Below are 21,910 nucleotides of genomic sequence, written 5' to 3' on the forward strand. Positions count from 1 at the left end.
GAGGAGTGAAAACTGAGGCAATGAAGAAAGTGGTTTGGGGCTCAGAGGATTCTTCTGAAGTACCCATTTAAATTTGAATATCACAGATGTAGTTCCAGAGTTGAGAGAAGTAAAAACATCACGATAGGTAACTGGTGCTCTATGCCAGAAGTGGGCCTCTGACAGTTAAAATAACTACTGCAAAGGATCTTTGAATAAATATTATCACAAACAGCACTATTATTTCTACCAAAAGAAACTCATGAATTAATACCTGGAGGATGACAATAATGATAGCTTGTGATTAAGTAGACATCAAATCGGTGTCTTTGCTGGGAATCTTGGAGCCACCAAAGGCTTGTAGAGAGTGCAGATCTAATGGGTATAGAAAAAATTTAATAAAGGCTTAGACATTTTTAAGCAAGCAGTTTGCCCAGTTAATCAGGATGTCAAAAACCTTGACACATCAGCTTATTTCTCACTTTACTTTTAATTTGTGGAGATGAAACAAGTTACTGGAACACTGAGCTCATCAACATCACCTGTTTTTATTTGAGAGAAAGCAAGTTTAATCACTCAAACTCCAGGAATAAACTCACTGAAGAGAGAACTCCACGTAAGATGGAAATGAGTAAAGGCTTGTGGACTGCCAGCACCCCATTCTAAAGCAGGTAATTCCTGAATTGTAATATGTTTTCATGACCATTTTACTTATAGGTAAGAACATGTCACAAATATTTGTCCAAAATTTAAATGTGACTGGATAGTTTCCTTTCTGCTCAGGTCACCTGTGTTTCAATTTTTAGAAACAACTAGAGCTAGCTACTTTTCATGTTAAACTAAAATGTACTTACTTTGATCTTTAAATCATCAACATGGCAATTCAAATATTTTATTTATAATACTGGTTTGTGTGTGATAAATGCTAAGCTATTATACTTATAATAGACTCATAAAAGAGAACGAAATATTTATAACTTTTTGTAAAGTTATGACTCAAATCTACATCAACCAAAGCAATGTATTATGCATTTCCAAAGAAATTTGTGGAGATGAAACAAGTTACTGGAACACTGAGCTCATCAACATCACCTGTTTTTATTTGAGAGAAAGCAAGTTTAATCACTCAAACTCCAGGAATAAACTCACTGAAGAGAGAACTCCACGTAAGATGGAAATGAGTAAAGGCTTGTGGACTGCCAGCACCCCATTCTAAAGCAGGTACTTCAGACAGAGTCTCGTGGAGGAGAAGGAACTGAAAACTGTTAGGAAAAGCTCACAAACCCTTCTGGTCACTACATACAAACTCATGCCGATCACCATTGCAGGAAATACATCTGCAATTAATGTCAAAAGCAAGTCACACAGTCCCACTCTGAGGCACGTTGACCCATATGAGCTTGTTTTAATGATTCAATTTTTTAAAAGGGAAACATTGTTGTGACCTGAAATGTCAAAATATTATAACTATCTGATGATATTATTAGGTTAAATTATTAAGCAACTGTTCTTCATGGATGACTCCTAATATATTTCTCATATTTTTATATGCTTACCAAAAAACAGCAAGAAAGGTAGTCTTTGCTTTATTTTCTACCTTTTTTACTAGAAGTATTAAAAACAAGCCTTAAGTAAGGAGACACCAAAGACTAGGTTTGAAAGACTGGGCTTTGGTATTTAGAAAATAAAACTCTAGACCTAAAGAATGCTCAAGACATAGCTTGTCCTTTATGGGCCATTGGCAGTGGCCTCTCATAATGTTGAAGGTAGTTAAATGCAATGTCCATCTGATCTCTTTGTTCTTTAGTCATCCCAATTTTGCGTTCTTTTTATAATGCATGTTTCCCTTTAATCCTCGTCACATATTCAAGATTTTGTTAAATTAAACATTAAAATTTCACCAAAATAGACATTCTATTGTAGTGGAGAGAAAAGGAAGGGAAGATGAATTTTCATATCTATTAAACCATAGTTGCCAATAATAGATGTAAATCCTCTTCTTGGTTGAGTAACTAATGTTCACTCTTGGCATCACGGAAGAGTGGACACATTTATTGACTGTCAAATGCTAAAATAGCAAATACTATCTACTTGAATTTTAGGCCTATTTAATCACAGAGCAGATGGTCAAATGTTCCCTCTTTCTCTCCCACCCACACTTGCCATCTTCATAGATAACTGACATTTGAAATAGCATCCAATGTGGCAATCTCTGGTCACAGTGAGGTGGCAGACAACTCAGCTCCTAATTTAGCTATGGTGATCTCAGAAAACTATATTGTGTTTGTTTGTTTGTGCTCCTCTATAAAACATGGGAGACTTGTGCAATCCCCTCCTTCCACTTAGGCCTTTTTCTCAAAAAAAAAAAAAAAAAAAAAAAAAAATGACTTGATCTTGTGTTCCGAAGAGCCAAGAGTGTCCAGAGCATGCCATAATCATTGAACCAGTAAAACAACACCTGGGCTAGACTCAGCAGTCCACTACCTATCCTCCACATCATTTCCATTCAGATTTGCATCCAAAGGTTCCCTGGATCTGTCTGTGTGCTTGTACACCCTCTTTCTAAGTCATCATTTATCTTTCACTTTGTCATCAATATGTTATCTAGCAAATAACTAGCTTTTGACTTTTGTTCTTGAATTTACTGTTAATAGTTCTTCTAATGTGAGCAAATAAACTTTTTCATGCCAAAAGTACAGTGTGATAATTCAATTTCTGTCAACATTTGCTCTTTCAAACAATTATATTAATATATGCAAAAGTGGAATGTATATGTGTATAGATTGAATTCATAAGATATTATCAAAATGTTGATTTCTGTTTGCAAAAGAAAACTTTACTATATCTCAGAAGTAGCATTCACTTATAGGTGCACAGGGAAATCTTAATATTTAGGTTTTATTACAGTTATTGATGAGATATAATTCTCAGAAATGGTTTTCTCCAGAATGTGCTATTATATTTTGTTCCTCAGTTCAACTAGACAATATTCTCTAATTCACTAATTCATTCAATGCATAATTCTTTGTCACATAATGTGCACCAGACATGGTGCTTGGCCAAGGACAATTTTAATAATATATCTGCATTATGTATATGAGATTCAAAATATTTCTGGACACTGAAAAGTTAGCATACACATTTATATAAGCAAGTTATTAAAATGCTGGTGTAGAATAAGGTCAGGTTGAAAGCTCTCATAAGTATGTAATTTTGAATATACAATGCTGCATGTTACTGCCACAAGCATCTCCTCACATGGAATGATGTCAATAACCCTTTGTTCAGAGAAAAATGAAAGTTGGAAGATAACATGGAAAGAAGAAAATTGATAACTGGGGAAATTGTTTTGTAACTATAGTTTTATTGAGAATGATAAAAAATGTTGGAGGTGAACACACAAAGGCATGAATGTGATGAATGTCTCCGAAATATGCACTTAAATACGGGCAAGCAGCACATATAAATCATGAAGAGCATACCAAGACAAGAATAAAACATAATAATTTGTTTTAATATGAGCCAGCAGCGTGTAAGAATATAATATCTATCATCTCTCTGTCTATCTCTGTCTCTTATAAAATAATATATCTATCTTATCATAAGAAGAATGACTTCCCTACAAAGTTTCACACTTGATAAAAAATTGGAATTGTAAAGCAAGAAACTAAATATCTGATTACAACTGATGTCATTATACAGATGACATATAATAGGTTGCTAATTCTCACAAAATTATAGACTCTGCACACAAATTATACTATTTATAAGTATATACACATTCCATTCACTCTTAACATAGGAAAATGTTTCTAATGTCATAGATTATTTTACTGCATAAAATAAACCTTTGAAGAAAAGAATAGTTTTACCAAACCTAGGTAAAAGAGAATGCTACAGGGAGTATACAACTCAGTAATTTAAGAAGTTGTAATGTTTAGTGTAACTATTTTAAAAACAATTTTTAGGAAATAGAAAATTAGATACTATGGTAGACACATAGGGAGAGAGGTATAAAGCAATACTGAAATATTTGTTCCCAGTTACTTTTAAAACCTTTGGTTTTTACCCCTTTTCTTTTTTAATAGTCTATATCATCTCAACTTTGGAAAGCTTAAAGCCTTAATCAAAGTTGTTCCTGTTTCAAATGAATTGAAAGTCATTTAAAATTGAAAACAGAAATGAACTATAATTTTTGCATGGTATTCTTGTTTCAATTCTCTGAGTTTTAACATACAGGGGTCTTCCTAGGTATCCCATCATGGACAATTAGAAACACAGCATCTTTTATTATGGACAGAACTAGTAGTTAATAAATTTAAAAGATCCTTATAATTTTACATCTCAAACTCATTCAAAATGTGTATTTTTTTTCCTTTTATTTTATTTTACAATACCATTCAGTTCTACATAACAGCCACAGATTCCCTTGCTCTTCCCCTTCCTGCCCCCCTCCCCTTCCCCCCAGCAAACCCCCATTCTCTCCTCCTACAGGGCAAAGCCTCCCCCAAGGACTGAGATCGACCTGGTAGACTCAGTCCAGGCAGATCCAGTCCCCTCCTCCCAGAATGAGCCAGCGTCCCTGCATAAGTCCCAGGTTTCAAACAGCCAACTCATGCAATGAGCACAGTACCTGGTACCACTGCCTAGATGCCTCCCAAACAGGTCAATCCAATCAACTCTCTCACCTATTCAGAGGGCCTGATCCAGTTGGGGGCCCCTCAGCCTTTGGTTCATAGTTCATGTGTTTCCATTCGTTTGGCTATTTGTCCCCCCAAGAAAGACACGAGGATCGCCCAATGACGGAAAAACGGCTGAGATCTACATGAACAACCTGGACATGAGTGGGAGCAATGAAGGGAGAGGGTCGAGGGAAAGAGAGCGGGAGATCCCAGCTGGATCAAGAACAGAGAGGGAAAACAAGGAATAGGAGACCATGGTAAATGAAGACCACATGAGAAAAGGAAGAAACAAAGTGCTAAAGAGGCCCACAGAAATCCACAAAGATACCCCCACAAAAGACTGCTGGCAATGGTCGAGAGACAGCCGGGACTAACCTACTCTGGTGATGGGATGGCCAAACACCCTAATAGTTGTGCCAGAAACCCCATCCAAGGACTGAGGAATCTGGATGCAAACATTCATGGCTAGGCCCCAGGTGGAGCGCCGGGAGTCTAATTAGCTAGAAAGAGGAGGGTTTATATGAGCGAGAATTGTCAAAATATGTATATTTTTTCTTTGTGCAAAACTACAATCCTAGGGTTGAAAGAAAAACTACAAAAATAAAAAGAACAACTTGAAAAACCGTTTGCTCCCATAAAGGGTGGAGTTCAGCCTCAATGCACAAATGTGTCCTCAGCTCATATTGCCCTGTCATTGAGAAAACAGAAAGTATCCCTGAAGTGAAGAAGCAAGCCACAGAGAGCCAGGCAAACTGTATATAGATAATTGGCTGTGTCTGCATAGTAGGCGCTCTCAGGAAGATCGTCTAACAAAATAGCTGCTGAGTTACCTTATATTTCAGATGCATGACTGAGGCAAATCATGGGTCAGTTTTATGCTTTCATGACAGGAAAATCCCCTTCTCATGCTTTGTCCCTCTGATACATTTTCCTGAAAAGTTGATTACATTACAAAGAAGAAATGCCATTAGCAATTTCACACAGTGTGCTGATTATTTTTGTCAAATACACATAAGATAGAGCCATCTAGGAAGAGGAAACCTCACCTGAGAAAATTCTTCTATCAGGTTTGCCTGTAGACAAGCCTGTGGGGGCATTTTCTTGACTAATGCTTGGTATGGGATAGCTCTGCCCACGATTCACGGTGCCAATCCAGGGCACAGGGCCCTGGGTTGTATAATAATCCAAGCTAAACAAGCCATGGAGAGCAAGCTAGTAAGCAGGATTTCTCAATGGTTTCTGTTTCAGATTTTGCTTCTGCGTTGTGCCCAGACTTTCTTGATGATGGAATGTAACATATGACATGCAATAAACCCTTTCCTCTCCAAGTTGCTTTTGATCATGACATTTATCACAAAATAGAGGGCACACTAATATATACCCAATATTAGCAAACAGACAATGAAGAACGACTTAGGATTTCAGAGGAAATATAGTGATAATTGGATTAGTGATTTTTCTTAAATATTTTAATATTGACCTTATTGATCCACCTGGTAGACTGAATCATTTCTGCATAAAACTGAAAGATCTTAGATTCAAAAGTAGTAGTAACTGTCACAACAGTTCTGGCTCTGTACCACAAAAGAATGCAGATATCCAATAGAAACTTCTCATCTTCTCCCCAACCTATATCACGTACTAATATTTAGCTTTAATTTATTCTGGCATAAAAAGGGAAATGAGGGGAAAAGCAAATGATGATGTTCTCATATAAATTGTTCTCTGTAATTTCAGTTGAATTATTTTTATTCATTCAGGAATAGTCAATACTGATCAAAAATGGTTATGTGTGGCCTAATGTTCAGAAACCATTAGTTTGGAAGTTTCTCTGTTTTTGACATGGTTGACAATTGTGCTGTGGGACAGGAGTATACACTTATGTCTTAGCACATTTTGTTTCCAATCATTTTGGATACATACACAGAAGTGGAATTGCTATAGTACATGGACATTTCTTTTTAATTTTTTCAGGAGTTCTGCTATTCTCAATAATACCATTCTACCTGTCTGCCAATAGTGAACAATACTCAATTTCTCTGCATACTTCTTATTTTATGATATTGGATAACAGTTCTGTTGCATGTGAGGTGGTATATCATTGTACTTTTTAAACACATTCTTCTTATGTTTTGTCATGTTGATCATATTTCCTGTGCAAATTAACATCTCACATGTCTTTGAAGAAATGGCTATTCAAAGGACCAAGGAAGCATGGCCATTCATCTAAATAATTAGGAAATGGGACCCCATGAAATTAAAAACTACTGCATAGCAAAGTATACCATCATTTGAGTAAAGGAGCAGGCCACACGATAGGAAAATTATTTACCAGTTGTACATCTAACAGAAAGTGTCTAGAATTATTTAGAATATACAAAGAATTTAAAAACTTAAACATTAAGAAAACAACCCAATTTTTAAAAATGGAACATAGAGCTAAATATAAAGTTATCAAAAGAAATGTAGTGGCTGAAAAAAGTTTTAAGTTCAGAATTCCCAGTTATGAGGGAAATACAAATTAAAACTACTTTGAGATTTCATCATACTCCAATCAGAAAGGCTAATATGCAAAAGAGAAAGAAGAGAGAGAGGGAGAGAAAGGGAGAAAGAGAAAATGAGAGGTAGAAAATATGGTGGCATGGATGTGGGAAAGGAGGAACACTTATTCACTGCAGATGGGATGACTGATACAGGCATTATGGAAATCAGTGTGTGTGTGTGTTGAGTTTCCTCAAAAGATAGAAATAGATTTATCACATGAACAATCTACACCATGGAGCATGTGCTTGAAAGACTGCACAGACTACTACAGAGCTACTGGCTTATCCATCTTCACTGCTGTTTATTCACATTAACTAGGAAATGGAAAATAGCCTTGATGTCTATCAACTGATGAAGTTTATTCACATTAACTAGCAAATGGAAAATAGACTTGATGTCTATCAACTGATGAATGGATAATGAAAATGTGGTACATTTACACACAAAAATATTATTCAGCTTTTAAGAAAAATGAAACTCACAGGTAAATGGATAGCTATGGAAACATTCTGAGTTGGGTATCTCAGACTGAGGAATACAACCATAAGTTTTTTCTCATTAGTGAATATTAGTCTTGAATTCCCACATATGTAGGTTCAATTGGAAATAAGCATAGGAGACAGAGAATGAATAAAGGACTGTGATGAGCTATTTCAAGCAAAAAAAAGATAGAGCCAGGTTATATAAAGAGCTAAAAGGGGATAACGGTTCAGAAAGTGTTTAATGGGATAAGGGACAGTAGAGCAGAGTACATGAGCATTTAGAAAAGAGGGTAACTCACACTAAAGACATTTTCAAAAACTCATATGGAAATCTATTACTGTTGAAACTTCCATATATCTATATAACATATAAAGCTGATATTAACCTGGAAGCTTCATCCCTCCTACTGACTAGCTTTCATAGTGCTGGAAGGTTCTATGAAGTCTGCAAGAGGAAAAAAAGATCACCAGTCTTACCTAACTGTGAACTCTGTGAGCTACAACAGTGACTACATGAGATGTAGTCGTAAGTGTCATGAGATGCCTGCCCATGAAATAGAAGCATGAATGCTATGGGAGTAACCAACCACTTTCTGGTTCGATCTAATGCCTACTCCCTAAGATAAAACTAATTCCTGGCATGGTTATCTTTAGCTCATAGGCCCTAGGAGATAATCTGCTAAAATTACTCTGAAAGTAATAAACTAAGTTTTAATAGTATTAAACTAAGTCCTAATGACTATTGTTATAACCAAGGGTGCAACCCTCATTAGAGGAGCTTCAATTTCAGATGAATGGTGATTAACACAAAGATTCGCAATAGATACAAATGTAGAGAATGTGAGACTGTGGAATGATCAACCATAAACAGAACCTCTATATCATGTTTTCTGCTTTCAAGGTGTAGGGATCATTGTAGAAGAGAGAGGAAAAGGAGGTGGTAGTGTATGACAAAGAAACGATATTTTTTGGACCTAGAAGAGCAGTAGCACGATATAAATGCACAGCAGTTGAGACAGCATGCCTCATATCTGTGTGACATCAGGACAGGCAAAGTTCCATCGTGCAGAGAGGAGGTGGACATAAAGTCTCACTCCGAGCTACACAGGCAATGGATAGCTGCTAGATGAAAGAGAATCAGCTTATTTTGAAACATGCAACCCCTGTTACATAGAAAAACCTCTAGGGAAGGCCAAATGTCCAAGGTGCTCTTGATGAAATAAATAAGAAGGAAGGACACAAAGTTGGGTGAGTATGAAAAGGGGTACTTCCAGGAGGAGTGTGAGGAAGGCATGGTTATGATCAAAATGCATCATATGAAATTTTCAAAGAACTAACAAAAATGAAAGACAAAAAGAAATGCCTTTTCAGACCATTTACCATTTTTGCAGGTTCATTATCTTTTTTCACTTTAACTGATAATTGTTGTCAAACCTTTCCACAACCACCATCTGTCCTCTGCCTTTCTGTGTTCACTCCTTCCTCTTCTTTCTAACAGAAAAAAAAAAGCACCAGCTTTTGGAAATGTTTATTTTTACGTATTACCTTGACCTGACCTCAAGAAGCATAGAGTTAAGATTTTTCCTTTTATGAGGAATGTTTGCCACAGCAGTACACTACTTGGAGCAGAGATTGAATCTCCTTTTCACTTGGCTGCTGCCATTGACCTCTCAGTGATGATAGAGTGTTAGTGAAAGAGCAGAGCAGAAAACCAGGCAATGGAAGAAGAAAGCAGCCAAAAGAGCTAGCAAAGGTGAGTAATACAGAAAATATCTTAGTTTTCTTACCTGGTTATTTTAGAGAACAAAACCATTTTAACTACATAAGGTGATTTCCTTTACCCATATGCTAAAATACAAAAAAAAAAAAAAATCATTACATTTTAAAACGTCACCTTTGCTCTTACATACCAGCTTAGTTCTTTAAAACATTATTTGTAGACATTTAAAAGGAACAGGAAGATTAGGTAAAAGCTGTAATAGGACTATGCCAGCCAGAGGATTTTAGGAGAAAGATAAAATGCCTCTTTCCTATTCTAGGTAGGTGGGATAGTTGGGAATGGGAACACTGATAGCTGCCACTGTTTACTCCAGTCGAATTCTCCACAGAATTAGAGCATAGCTTGCTGCTTCCTCAGATGTCAGAGGAAAGGCATTATCCTAAGAGTTTTATTTAAGATAAAAATAGGTAATTTTAGCCTTTGTTAGAAAATGATTTTATTGCAATGACATGTTCCATTTATTTTTATGCTCTAAAAATGGCCTGAACTCTAATTTAAAGCAAATTGCATGAAATAATTATGAAACACTTTTACTGTAAGTAATGAGAAGCATAAAATTCTGTGAAGCTTTTAAAACAAATACCAATTATTACACATTCTGGGATAATAAGCTTTTAGACATTTTGAATTATTTTTTACATAATACATTCTCTTATATTTGTGAATATAACTTTAAAGTCGAGTAATACAACACAAATATTTAATCTATATCTTATTTTCACTAAATTTACCAAAATGCAAATATTTAAACATTATTGCCTTAATAAATATGAATGTAAACAGTGGCAGATTAAGATTTCTACCGCCTTTTTATTTATAGTATACCGCTATCTACTTTAGAATTATATTTTACATATATTCCCATAATTATCTTTTAATATTTTCTCTGATTGAGAATATTCAAAAGTATATGTGACTAGTATTATTTCATTTCTTTAAAAATATAGTCTAGGGCTTGAGTGATGGCTAGGTAACAGTCATCAGTAAGAGTGCTTGCTAACCAGGATCTGATTGTGAATCGTTGGTCCCCACACTAAAAATAAAACTATAAAGGACATGGCCATGCACACTTACAACAAACACAGTTTTAGATTCTAAGACAAGTAAATTCCAAGAGCTCTCACACACATATGTACAATACAATTTTACTTCCCTACATTGCATTACCAAAATGAAGATGAATTGATGATATTCTACAAAATCTCCCAGCCCTTCTCCTTAACCCATCAAACAGAATTCAGACTGTATTAAGCCTGTGCAAAAACTGCCATTATTTTGAAGAGTGTAGCGCATCATGCCCCTATGTTCCCGAGCAGTCATTTCATCTTTCTAACTCCTATGGGAACAATATAAAATTTCTACTCATATTCTATATTTAAAGAATAACCAGAAAAGAACTTGTATAATTTCTACATTTCTTAATATCAATAAGGAAATTTTTTTTCAAACTAACACAATTTTTATTATTTGTTGAGATGCTTTGAAGGAAGACTAACCTTTATATCAGATTATTATATAAAAAATAAACTACTGTATTTAATCATATACTAAAATATAGAACAATGATTCACTTTTGTAACTCTAGCACCTGGGAGACAGAGGCAAGAAAATTAGAACATTACATAGTAATCATTATCATTACAATATTTTGGTCAGTGATCTTATGTATATTGGTCCCATAAAATTATAATGGAGCTGAAAAATACTTGCTCAGTGACATCATAGATGTTTTAGTATCATAAGACAATTTGTCACCATGTGTTAATGATGTTGATTTCAACAAACCTACAGGGCTAAGTGTTGTGAACTATACCAATATAATTATGTATAGTATATAGTGTCTGATATTGATAGTATATGACTATGCCATGGCTTATAGGTTTTCTGTATTATATTCTTATTGTTTTAATATGTACTCCAGTTTATATAAATTTTTATCATAACCAGTATGCATTTTTATCCTGTTGGAATATATATATATATATATATATATATATATATATATATATATATATAATTTTATTTTACAATAAAATTCAGTTCTACATATCAGCCACGGATTCCCTTGTTCTCGCCCTTTCTGCCCCCCTCCCCTTCCCCCAGCCCATCCCCCCATTCCCACCTCCTCCAGGGCAAAGTCCTCCTCCTGAGGACTGAGATCAACCTGGTAGACTCAGTCCAGGCAGGTCCAGTCCCCTCCTCCCAGGCCGAGCCAAGCAACCCTGCATAAGCCCCAGGTTTCAAACAGCCAACTCATGCCATGAGCACAGGACCCGGTCCCATTGCCTCGATGCCTCCCAAACAGATCAAGCCAATTAACTGTCTCACCCATTCAGAGGGCCTGATCCAGTTGGGGGCCCCTCAGCCATTGGTTCATAGTTCATGTGTTTCCATTCGTTTGGCTATTTGTCCCTGTGTTTTATCCAACCTTGGTCTCAACAATTCTCGCTCATATAAACCCTCCTCTTTCTCACTAATTGGACTCCCGGAGCTCCACCCAGGGCCTAGCCATGGATCTCTGCATCCAGATCCCTCAGTCATTGGATGGGGTTTCTAGCATGACAATTAGGGTGTTTGGCCATCCCATCACCAGAGTAGGTGTTTGGCCATCCCATCACCAGAGTAGGTTAGTTCAGGGTGTCTCTCGACCATTGCCAGCAATCTATTGTGGGGGTATCTTTGTGGATTTCTGTGGGCCTCTCTAGCACTTTGCTTCTTCCTATTCTCATGTGGTCTTCATTTACCATTGTGTCCTATTCCTTGTTCTCCCTCTCAGTTCTTGATCCAGCTGGGATCTCCCTCTCCCCCAAGCTCTCTTTTCCTCGACCCTCGCCCTTCATTACCCCCACTCATGTCCAGGCTGTTCATGTAGATCTCATCCATTTCTCCATCATTGGGTGATCCCCTTGTGTTTCTTGGGGAGCTGTTTTCCAGCTAGCCTCCCTGGTGATGTGAGTAGCAGTCCAGTCATTCTTGTTCCACATCTAGTATCTTTCTATGATTGAGTACATACCATGTTTGTCTTTCTGAGTCTGGGTTACCTCACTCAGGATGATTTTTTCTAGATCCATCCATTTGCCCGCAAACCTCATGATGTCATTGTTTTTCTCCACTGAGTAGTATTCCATTGTGTATATGTACCACATTTTATCTATACATTCTTCAGTTGAAGGGCATCTAGATTGTTTCCAGGTTCTGGCTATTACAAACAATGCTGATATGAACATAGCTGAGCAAGTGCTCTTGTGGTATGATTGAGCATTCCTTGGGTATATGCCCAAGAGTGGTATAGCTGGATCTTGGAGAAGATTGATTCCCAATTTTCTAAGAAAGCACCATATAGATTTCCAAAGTGGTTGTACAAGCTTGCATTCCCATCAGCAGTGGAGGAGAGTTCCCCTAGCTCCACATTCTCTCCATCATAAGGTGTCTTCAGTGTTTTTGATCTTAGCCATTCTGACAGGTGTAAGGTGGTATCTCAGAGTTGTTTTGATTTGCATTTCCCTGATGATTAGGGATGTTGAGCAATTCCTTAAATGTCTTTCAGCCATTTGAGTTTCCTCTGTTGAGAATTCTCTGTTTAGTTCTATAGCCCATTTCTTAATTGGACTGTTGGGCATTTTGATGTCTAATTTCTTGAGTTCCTTATATATTCTGGATATCAGTCCTCTGTCAGATGTGGGGTTGGTGAAGATCTTTTCCCATTCTGTAAGCTGTCACTTTGCCTTGTTGACCATAACCTTTGCTCTACAAAGGCTTCTCAGTTTCAAGAGGTCCCATTGATTGATTGTTTCTCTCAGTGTTTGTGCTACTGGTATTATATTTAGGAAGTGATCTCCTATGCCAATGTGTTCAAGACTACTTCCTACTCTCTCTTCTAGCAGGTTCAGAGTAGCTGGATTTATGTTGAGGTCTTTGATCCACTTGGACTTAAGTTTTGAGCATGGTGACAGATATGGATCTATTTGCAGCCTTCTACATGTTGATATCCAGTTATGCCAGCATCATTTGTTGAAGATGCTTTCTTTTTTCCATTGTACACTTTTGGCTTCTTTGTTAAAAATTGTATGTTCATAGGTGTGCGAATTAATGTCAGGGTCTTCAATTTGATTCCATTGGTCCACATGTCGGTTTTTATGCCAGTATCAAGCTGTTTTTATTACTGTAGCTCTATACTAGAGCTTGAAGTCAGGGATCGTGATGCCTCCAGAGGTTGTTTTATTGTACAGGATTCTTTTGGCTATCCTGGGTTTTTTGTTTTTCCATATGAAGTTGAGTATTATTCTTTCCAACTCTGTGAAGAATTGTGTTGGTATTTTGATGGGGATTGCGTTGAATCTGGAGATTGCTTTTGGTAAGATTGCCATTTTTACTATGTTAATCCTGCCTATCCATGAGCATGGGAGATCTTTCCATTTTCTGATATCTTCAATTTCTTTTTTCAGGGACTTAAAGTTCTTGTCATATAGGTCCTTCACTTGCTTGCTTAGTGTTACCCCAAGGTATTTTATGTCATTTGTGGCTATTGTAAAGGGTACTGTTTCTCTGATTTCCTTCTCAGCCTGTTTGTCAATTGTATATAGGAGGGCTACTGATTTTTTTTGAGTTGATCTTGTATCCTGCTATGTTGCTGAAGGTGTTTATAAGCTGTATCAGTTCCTTGGTTGAATCTTTGGGGTCACTAAAGTATACTATCATGTTATATGCAAATAGGGAAAGCTTGACTTCTTCCTTTCCAATTTGTATCTCTTAATCTCCTTATGTTGTCTTATTGCTCTGGCTAGAACTTCAAGTACTATATTGAATAAGTATGGGGAGAGCAGACAGCCTTGCCTCGTTCCTGATTTTAGTGGAATTACTTTGAGTTTCTCTCCATTTAATTTGATGTTGGCTGTTGGCTTGCTGTAAATTGTCTTTATTATGTTTAGGTATGTTCCCTGTATTCCTGATCGCTCCAAGACCTTTATCATGAAGGGGTGTTGGATTTTGTTAAATGCCTTTTCTGCATCTAGTGAGACGATCATGTGGTGTTTTTCTTTGAGTTTGTTTATATGGTGTACTTACTACATTGACGGACTTTCATATGTTGAACCATCCTTGCATCCCTGGGATATACTTGATCATGGTGGATAATTGTTTTGATGTGTTCTTGGAGTCTGTTTTCCAGTATTTTATTATTTTTACATCAGTGTTCATGAGGGAGATCGGTCTGTAGTTCTCTTTTTTTGTTGTATCCTGGTTCAGTTTAGGAATCAGGGTAATTGTAGCCTCATAGAAGGAGTTTGGTAATGTTCCTTCTGTTTCTATTGTGTGGAACAATTTAGAGAGTATTGGTATTAACTCTTCTTTGAAGATCTGGTAGAATTCTGTGCTGAAACCATCTGGTCCTGGGCTTTTTTTTTTTGGTTAGGAGACTTTTAATGACTGTTTCTATTTCCTTAGGGGTTATTGGACTATTTAAATAGTTTATCTGGTCTTGATTTAACTTAGGTATGTGGTACCTATCCAGAAAATTATCCATTTCTTTTAGATTTTCCAGTTTTGTGGAGTAGAGGTTTTTGAAGTATGACCTTAACCCATTGGTGATTCAATTGAGCATTATTGTCCAGAAGGGAAGTCTGGGGCAGGATGGGAGCTCTTGTCCAGAAGGGAAATCCTGGGTTGGGGGCAAGATGGGAGCTGGGGGCTGGTCTCTATGTCTCAGAAAGTGGCTGGGGTCTAGGGCAGATGGGCTTGGGGGCAGGGTGTGGAGATTGCAGGGTCTGCCAGGGGTCTTGGAGAAGGGGAGTCTTCCCAGTAGGGCTAGAAGAGAACCTGCCCAGTGGCCAGAACCTGGGGCCAAGTTGGTTAGGTCTTCCCTGGAGTGCCTGGTGCCCAGGGATGGGGTCTAGGCTGAGCACAGACACTCACCTCTTGTCCAGAAGGGAAGTCTGGGGGCAGGATGGGAGCTGGGAGGGAGCTGGTCTCTAAGTCTCAAGAAGTGGCTGGGGTCTTGGGCGGATGGGCATGGGGGCAGGGCGTGGAGATTGCAGGGTATGCCGGGGGTCTTGGAGAAGAGGAGCCTTCTTGGTAGGGCTAGAAGGGAACCTGCCCAATGGCCAGAACCTGGGGCCAAGTTGGGCAGGTCTTCCCTGGAGTGGCTGGTGCCCAGGGATGGGATCTAGGCTGAGCCCAGACACTCACCTCTTGTCCAGAAGGGAAATCCGGGGGCAGGATGGGAGCTGGGGGCGGGTCTCCTGGTGGAATCTTATATATCACAATTGTATCAACAGGTCATGCTGAATGACTATGTCATATAAGAGCAGTTTACAATATTACACTATAACCAAATCACATAACATCACATTTCTCAGAATTTCTAGTTACATGCTTTTACTAGCTTCTTTTTCTTAGTGTTATTACTTTTTAAATTATAATTTTAATTAAAACATAGTTACATAATTCTCCCTTCCCTTTCTTCCCTCCTATATCTCTAATATCCCCTCCCTCCAGCTCCTCATATGGCTCCCCCTTACTTACTCTCAAATTAACCACCTCTTTATCTCTGATTATTATTGTTTTACACACACACACAAACACACACACTCAACCAACTTAGTCTGTTGCATTTGTGTATATGATTTTGGGGCTGACCATTGGCATTAAATAACCAATTAGGGGGCTCATATCTGGGGAAGACTAATTATCTGACTCTCAGCAGTAATTAATTTCCTGTAGTTGTTTGTCTAGGGTTGTGGCCCTATGAGATTCTCTCCTTCTACATTACCATGTCTATTGGTGTTATAATTCTCCAGGTTTTGTTTAGAAAGCCATATTGTTGAGGTATCCTGGATGCATCTTACCTCTCAGTTCTAGAACACACAATCTCAAAGCAGACTTCTAGGCCCCGAAGCTCTTACAATCTTTCCATTTTCCAGAGAAGTTAGCTGAGTCTTAGGAACAGGGCTTGTATTGCAGATGTGTTCCTTAAAGTTAGGAACCTCAGAATCAGTTATTTCTGCATTTTGACTTGTTTTCTGCCATAATGTTTTTGTGGGGTTTTTTTTTCCTGCTTTTTGAGGAGCTTTTTGATGTGGAATGAGAGCTACAATTATTTGTGGGTATAAGAATCAGATTTAGAATGTAGTTAGTAATGATGTTAGTCTAGCAAAGGTCTTAGGTCCATGTCTTCACTAGCACCAGGTACTTGGATAGGTTTCTAGTACCAGATAAGAGTTCTTCTCTTCGCTGTTGAGGGAATCTCAATTTACGATTATTGTGCATTTTATTGAAGGCTTGCAGCTCACAAATTTGTAAAGATATTGTCTAATTTTCTTTAAATAACTAAAAACCACCTACAAGGCAGTATTTTCATTAGAAGCACTTGGAACTCCCAGGGGACAGAGGCCATGCCAGATGACGTGCTTTGGTTACTGTGAAGGGTGCTACTGGTATTAATGGGTAGCACCAAGGACTAACTTACTAGCTGTATATTTTTTTTAACTTGGAAAAATTACATTCAGATACAGTAAATTTTCAATATCCCCAAATAGGTAATTTATAGTAAAAGTTTCTGGTGTACAGTTTTTCTGAAATACATCATACAACATAGAAAAGATGTTGGAAAAGAACATCCTTTTGTAGTTGGATTTTTCTTTAGGCTGCTAGCTCACAAATAAGGACATGGAGACATATTAATTATAAAAATCTTTGTCTTAGCTTAGGCTTGTTTTTAACTAGTACCTATAACTTAACCCATTTCTACTAATCTATATTCTGTCACATAGTGCTCATTCAGCTTCTTCTGTGCTTCCTGTTCTGTCTGCCTTTCTTCTTCTTGAAGTCCTCTCTGTTCCTGGAAATTCCACCTAACCTCTTCCTAGCTATTGGCCATTCAGCTTTTTATTACACCAATCACAGCAACACATTTTCATACAGTATACAAATATTCCACAACAGCCTTTCTTTAGTTAAGGAAATAAATGAAATCTTTGAAGTGAATGAAGATTCTATAAATTAATAACTGTAGTAGGAAATAGCATCAATAGCATCCTAAACCTGAAGTGCCTGAGACATGCAGCATAGATTGAACCACAATGGGCAAATGCATCAGGCAGCTTACAATAAGAGAAAATGTATACAGTTATCAGACAATAGCACGCAGCATATATTGAATCAAACCAAATAATATCAGAAAATGCATGCAGCATAGATTGAACCAAACTGAATAATGGTATCAGACAATGACAGAAACTCAATATCAAGAGAACACAGAGTATTATTAAAAACATTCTGAATTTTTGGGAAGCCATAGTAATATCTTCTTTCTTAAAATAAAAAGGCACAATGGTATATTCAGTATTCAAGGCAACACATCATCCATCCTAAACCCTTGTTTGCTTTTCTATACTACAGTGAATACAAAGCAAAGGAACTGATTCTCTGAGCTTTTCCCAACCAAGATTCTATGTATGATTTAGGATTAAGGTTTCTATAAAAGATGTATCAACCTGAGAGTTGGATTGAAAACTGAATTACAGTGAGAAAAGGATGGAGGGAGAAAAAATGGAAAGAAAGAGCATGAGAAGAGGGGGATGAAGAGAAGGAGGAGGAAGAGGAAAGAGATGAAGTTAGTCTTAGAGAGAGGAGGATAAAGAAGAAAAAGGCATTGAAAGAGCAGAATAACAGGACAAGAAAATAGAGTGAAGAGTGGAGGAGATAGGGAGAACCAAGTTCCAAGTCACTCACTTTTCTACAAAGTGTGTAGTGACTCCAAAGGCAAATGTTCTCATGGTTCCTTCTTGGTGTTCAGGATGAAATATGTAGTGCCAGGATGGGACAATGAGGTGCCTACTGGGACTCAATTTTCTGAACCTCAGTTTTGTGCAGGTCAAATGGATTGTACATAGATTATAGAGCACATTTTATAATGGTAGACAAAATGTGAAAACAACCTGAATGCATCTTGTTGAGTCATTGGTTAAAAGGATCTCATCCACACCCCCAAACATCACAGGCTATTAAAAAGACTATTGGTTATTCTGCATAACTTGACAGTAAGGCCCTATTGCTGAAAACACTACTTGTGCAATTGAAAAGGTAGCTATCAAGCTGGTGGCCAACTTTAAGCATTACCTCTACATTTAATACTGCTAAAGCATACTAAAGTACTATGCATTTTGAGTACTAAAATAATAATGACTAAAATGAAAACTGATACCAGTGAATTATTTTTCTGAAAATAGCCTTCAGGCTGTGAATGTCAGAAGTAAGTAAGAAGGTTTGCTATTATTGGTGAAATTATTAAGGCCACTCCACATAGTTAAAAGGGAGATTTATTTAATGGCGTAACTTACAAATGAAGAGATAGGTAGGTGGCAGGTTCTGGGAAAGACGCAGCACAGTCTGGCTTCTTGGGAGAGCTCTCCTAGGTCTACCTCTAATGTTCAGGGGTCCAAAACAGGAAGTGAGTGCAGCACATCCTGATCTCAGGTCTTCAGGGCTCTCCCTTCACCCCGCCTTGTAGGTGTGATAGTTACCAAAGTCTTAATGGGGTTTGGAACTTCCAGACCAAAGATGGAATGACTACCCACTAAAGACTATGTAAATTCTCAATATGTAAAGACAGGAGAAATTCCTGGAAGTCACCAGTTTTAAGTTTTTGGCTATGAAGCTAATCTAGGAAAAACAAAAATCACGTAAAAAAGATTCAGATGCAGGAACATTTTTTGGCCAAAAATCTCTCATTACAGAGTTACACAAGGTAAAAACAAGAAATATTTGAAGATGAGTGAGGATCAGACTAGTTGGCAAGGATAGGAAGAATATATAAACTGCTATATTGAGAATGAGCCACAAACTCATACAGAGAAAACATTTGAAAAAAAAAGGAACAGAGTTAACAAGAAGAATAAAGAAGAATATCTAAACTACATACAAAGGTCTAAGGCTAGAACATAGAGGTAGGAAAACTATAACTCAGGATTGTGAATGAAAAATTCTGATTTTAAGGAATTCTTCCTATAGAGCATGGAAGAAGCTCTCCAGGCAGTATTTGAGAAGGCAGATTTATCAAAATACCTCTCAACCAAAGGGCAAATCTAAAAGATATGTGTATAAAATTTTCTATACTTGAAGATGTAAAGTATATTTAAGCCACTGTAAAAAATGAATGCTTTGGAACAAATCAATGAGTTTAGAGTTATGAGGACTCCATGGAACACTCAATATAAAACGGCAGACAAAAATGTCTCTTGTTTCTCAAGATTGGCCTGTGAATGATACATAAGGATTTTAAAGACTGGGACTCACTCAATGAAGGATAGTCACCAACTTAGAAGCCTGAACCTTCAAAGATTTTGTTTTGTAGACCTCAGAAATTAGCTAAAACTGATTTTTTTTCCTTTTTACTTTGGGCTATGACAACCCTAAGAAAAGTAAAAGATTGGTTTGTGTATCTACTGGACACAGAGAAAGCTTTGGAGAACTTTATAGGAAACTCTCAGGTTTGGGTTTGGGTTTTGTTTGTTTGTTTTGTTTCCTCTTTTAGGAAGAGGAGATTTTTCAGTGATGTGAGAAGGAGACCACAAGTCAAAAGATAAGAAGCCACAGTTTGAAATCCTCCTTCTATATCTTTTGTTCTCCTCTCTATTTACAAGAATGGGCTTTGTATTCTTTCTGTGTCATCAGTTCCCTGTCTTCTGATGAATATCCATGGTTCTATTAGTCCTGTCTTCTCCTTGTTATCCATTTAAAGACATTCAAAATGATGTATCTCTTGGCTTTGAACAGATATTCACAAAAACTTCTTTTAAAAGTTGAGTAATCAAGAACAATAAACAACAGTTAATACTGTATTCTATATACTTCTGTGTTTTATAGGCAAACGTTAATAGATTATGCTTAGTGGTTGATTTTTATCAGTTTTATTAGTTTTACAGAAAAATTAATTTTTCTTCTTAAAGTGAAATAATTTCAGTATTGTGACCTGCTTGTGAATTTCCTTAATCCATAATAGTCTGTTTCATCTTGATACTGACAAGACCACCTTTATTTATATTTTAAGTTTTAGTGCTTATTTAAGAAATATATTTCTACTAATATAACAAGACTATTATTTTATTTCTTTTAACAATAAGACTATTATATGACTTCATAATTAGCAATAGAAATAAAAAGAATCAATCAAATACAATTCTTGGTTGTGAAATGCCATTTTTCCTGTACTAATCATTTTTTTTAAGAATTTGCAATATGTAAGAAATGATGCTTATTAGCTAACCCTCACACTATACATTATAAGTGCATAACTTGCTTAATTTCATACTATAGGAAATTATTTCCCAGAATGTGTAAATACCTTGTCCAGCACATAGGAGAGTACAGATTTCAAAGTCTTACATATGTGCCTTTCATTAAGAATATATACAGAGGTTAGGTAACTAGTAAGGTACTGTGGGAGAAGAAGGTATCTTTCAAGGAAAGGTAAATAGAGAATACTGTCATAAAGGAGGAAAGGGAAAATTGAATTGAGGTATTAAGTAGGGTGACAGATAGGAGGGCAGGATAGAAGAGGGAGTATGGTGAGAGATAAATAACACTAAATGCTTTTTGAAAAAGCCATATAGATGCCTACTACTGTAGAAGCTTCCAAATTATATTCACTCATAAAAGAAGTTGAAATGAAGTTACCCAATAATGGGAATTCACACCAAATAAAACCCCTAATACTAGGAGTAGGTTACTTCATTTTGAGTTGTTAGCAATGGGGTCCTATAGAACCCCAAACATAATGATCTATTTCAGCAATGATATTAGTGATCTTTTAAAACTTAATAGTAAGACCTTTTGTTGAAAACACTACATACTTGAATCACAGAAAATTAAAAGTCTAGTTGGCATTCAACTGGAAGCTCCATCCCTCCTGGCTAGCATTCAGAGTACAACAGGTGCTGTGCATGTCCCTGGAAGAGAAAATTTAATAATCACTAGTCTGACCCAGCTTGAAGCCTGCTTACTACCATAATAACTTGTCTGGCAAGATATATCCACTGATACAATATGGCACAAATATGGAAGTAAGAAACTACTTTCTTATTGGATTTAAGTTGGGTTCCATAAAACAGAGCCCATACCTGACACTGTCAATGGACCCAAAATCTATGACTGAATAGGTCTCGGCCCGACAGGAAAACCAGCTACTATTTTAGTAAGTAAATATACTATTAAAGCAACTCCTCATGACTTATTGCTATACTCACAGATCTGTGCTTATTTCAGTCTTCATCAGAAAATCTTCTTCTTGCACTAGATGGCAACAAACACAGAGACTCAGAGTTAGCCAATGTGCAGAGAAAAAAAAATGTCAAGTTCTCAGTGCTAAATAGCATTTCTCTATCACAACACCTCTGCCAAGGTTCAGAGATCTATGCAGAAGAGGATGCAAGGAGAATCTAAGAGCCCAA

The 21,910-nt window shown here is 36.9% G+C and overlaps 1 long non-coding RNA gene across 1 annotated transcript; it reads right to left on the reverse strand.

The window, feature by feature from the left end:
• Positions 1-253: 253 nt before the first annotated feature.
• LOC143272695 (uncharacterized) lies at positions 254-16,279 on the reverse strand. Its single transcript, XR_013050314.1, has 4 exons — positions 16,234-16,279; positions 9,068-9,178; positions 5,492-5,592; positions 254-354 (listed from the first exon to the last, which is right to left on the reverse strand). It is a non-coding gene; the product is annotated as an uncharacterized LOC143272695 (long non-coding RNA).
• Positions 16,280-21,910: the final 5,631 nt, after the last annotated feature.

This window comes from Peromyscus maniculatus, chromosome 4 (assembly GCF_049852395.1).
Source record: "Peromyscus maniculatus bairdii isolate BWxNUB_F1_BW_parent chromosome 4, HU_Pman_BW_mat_3.1, whole genome shotgun sequence".
Taxonomy (NCBI): Eukaryota; Metazoa; Chordata; class Mammalia; order Rodentia; family Cricetidae; genus Peromyscus; species Peromyscus maniculatus.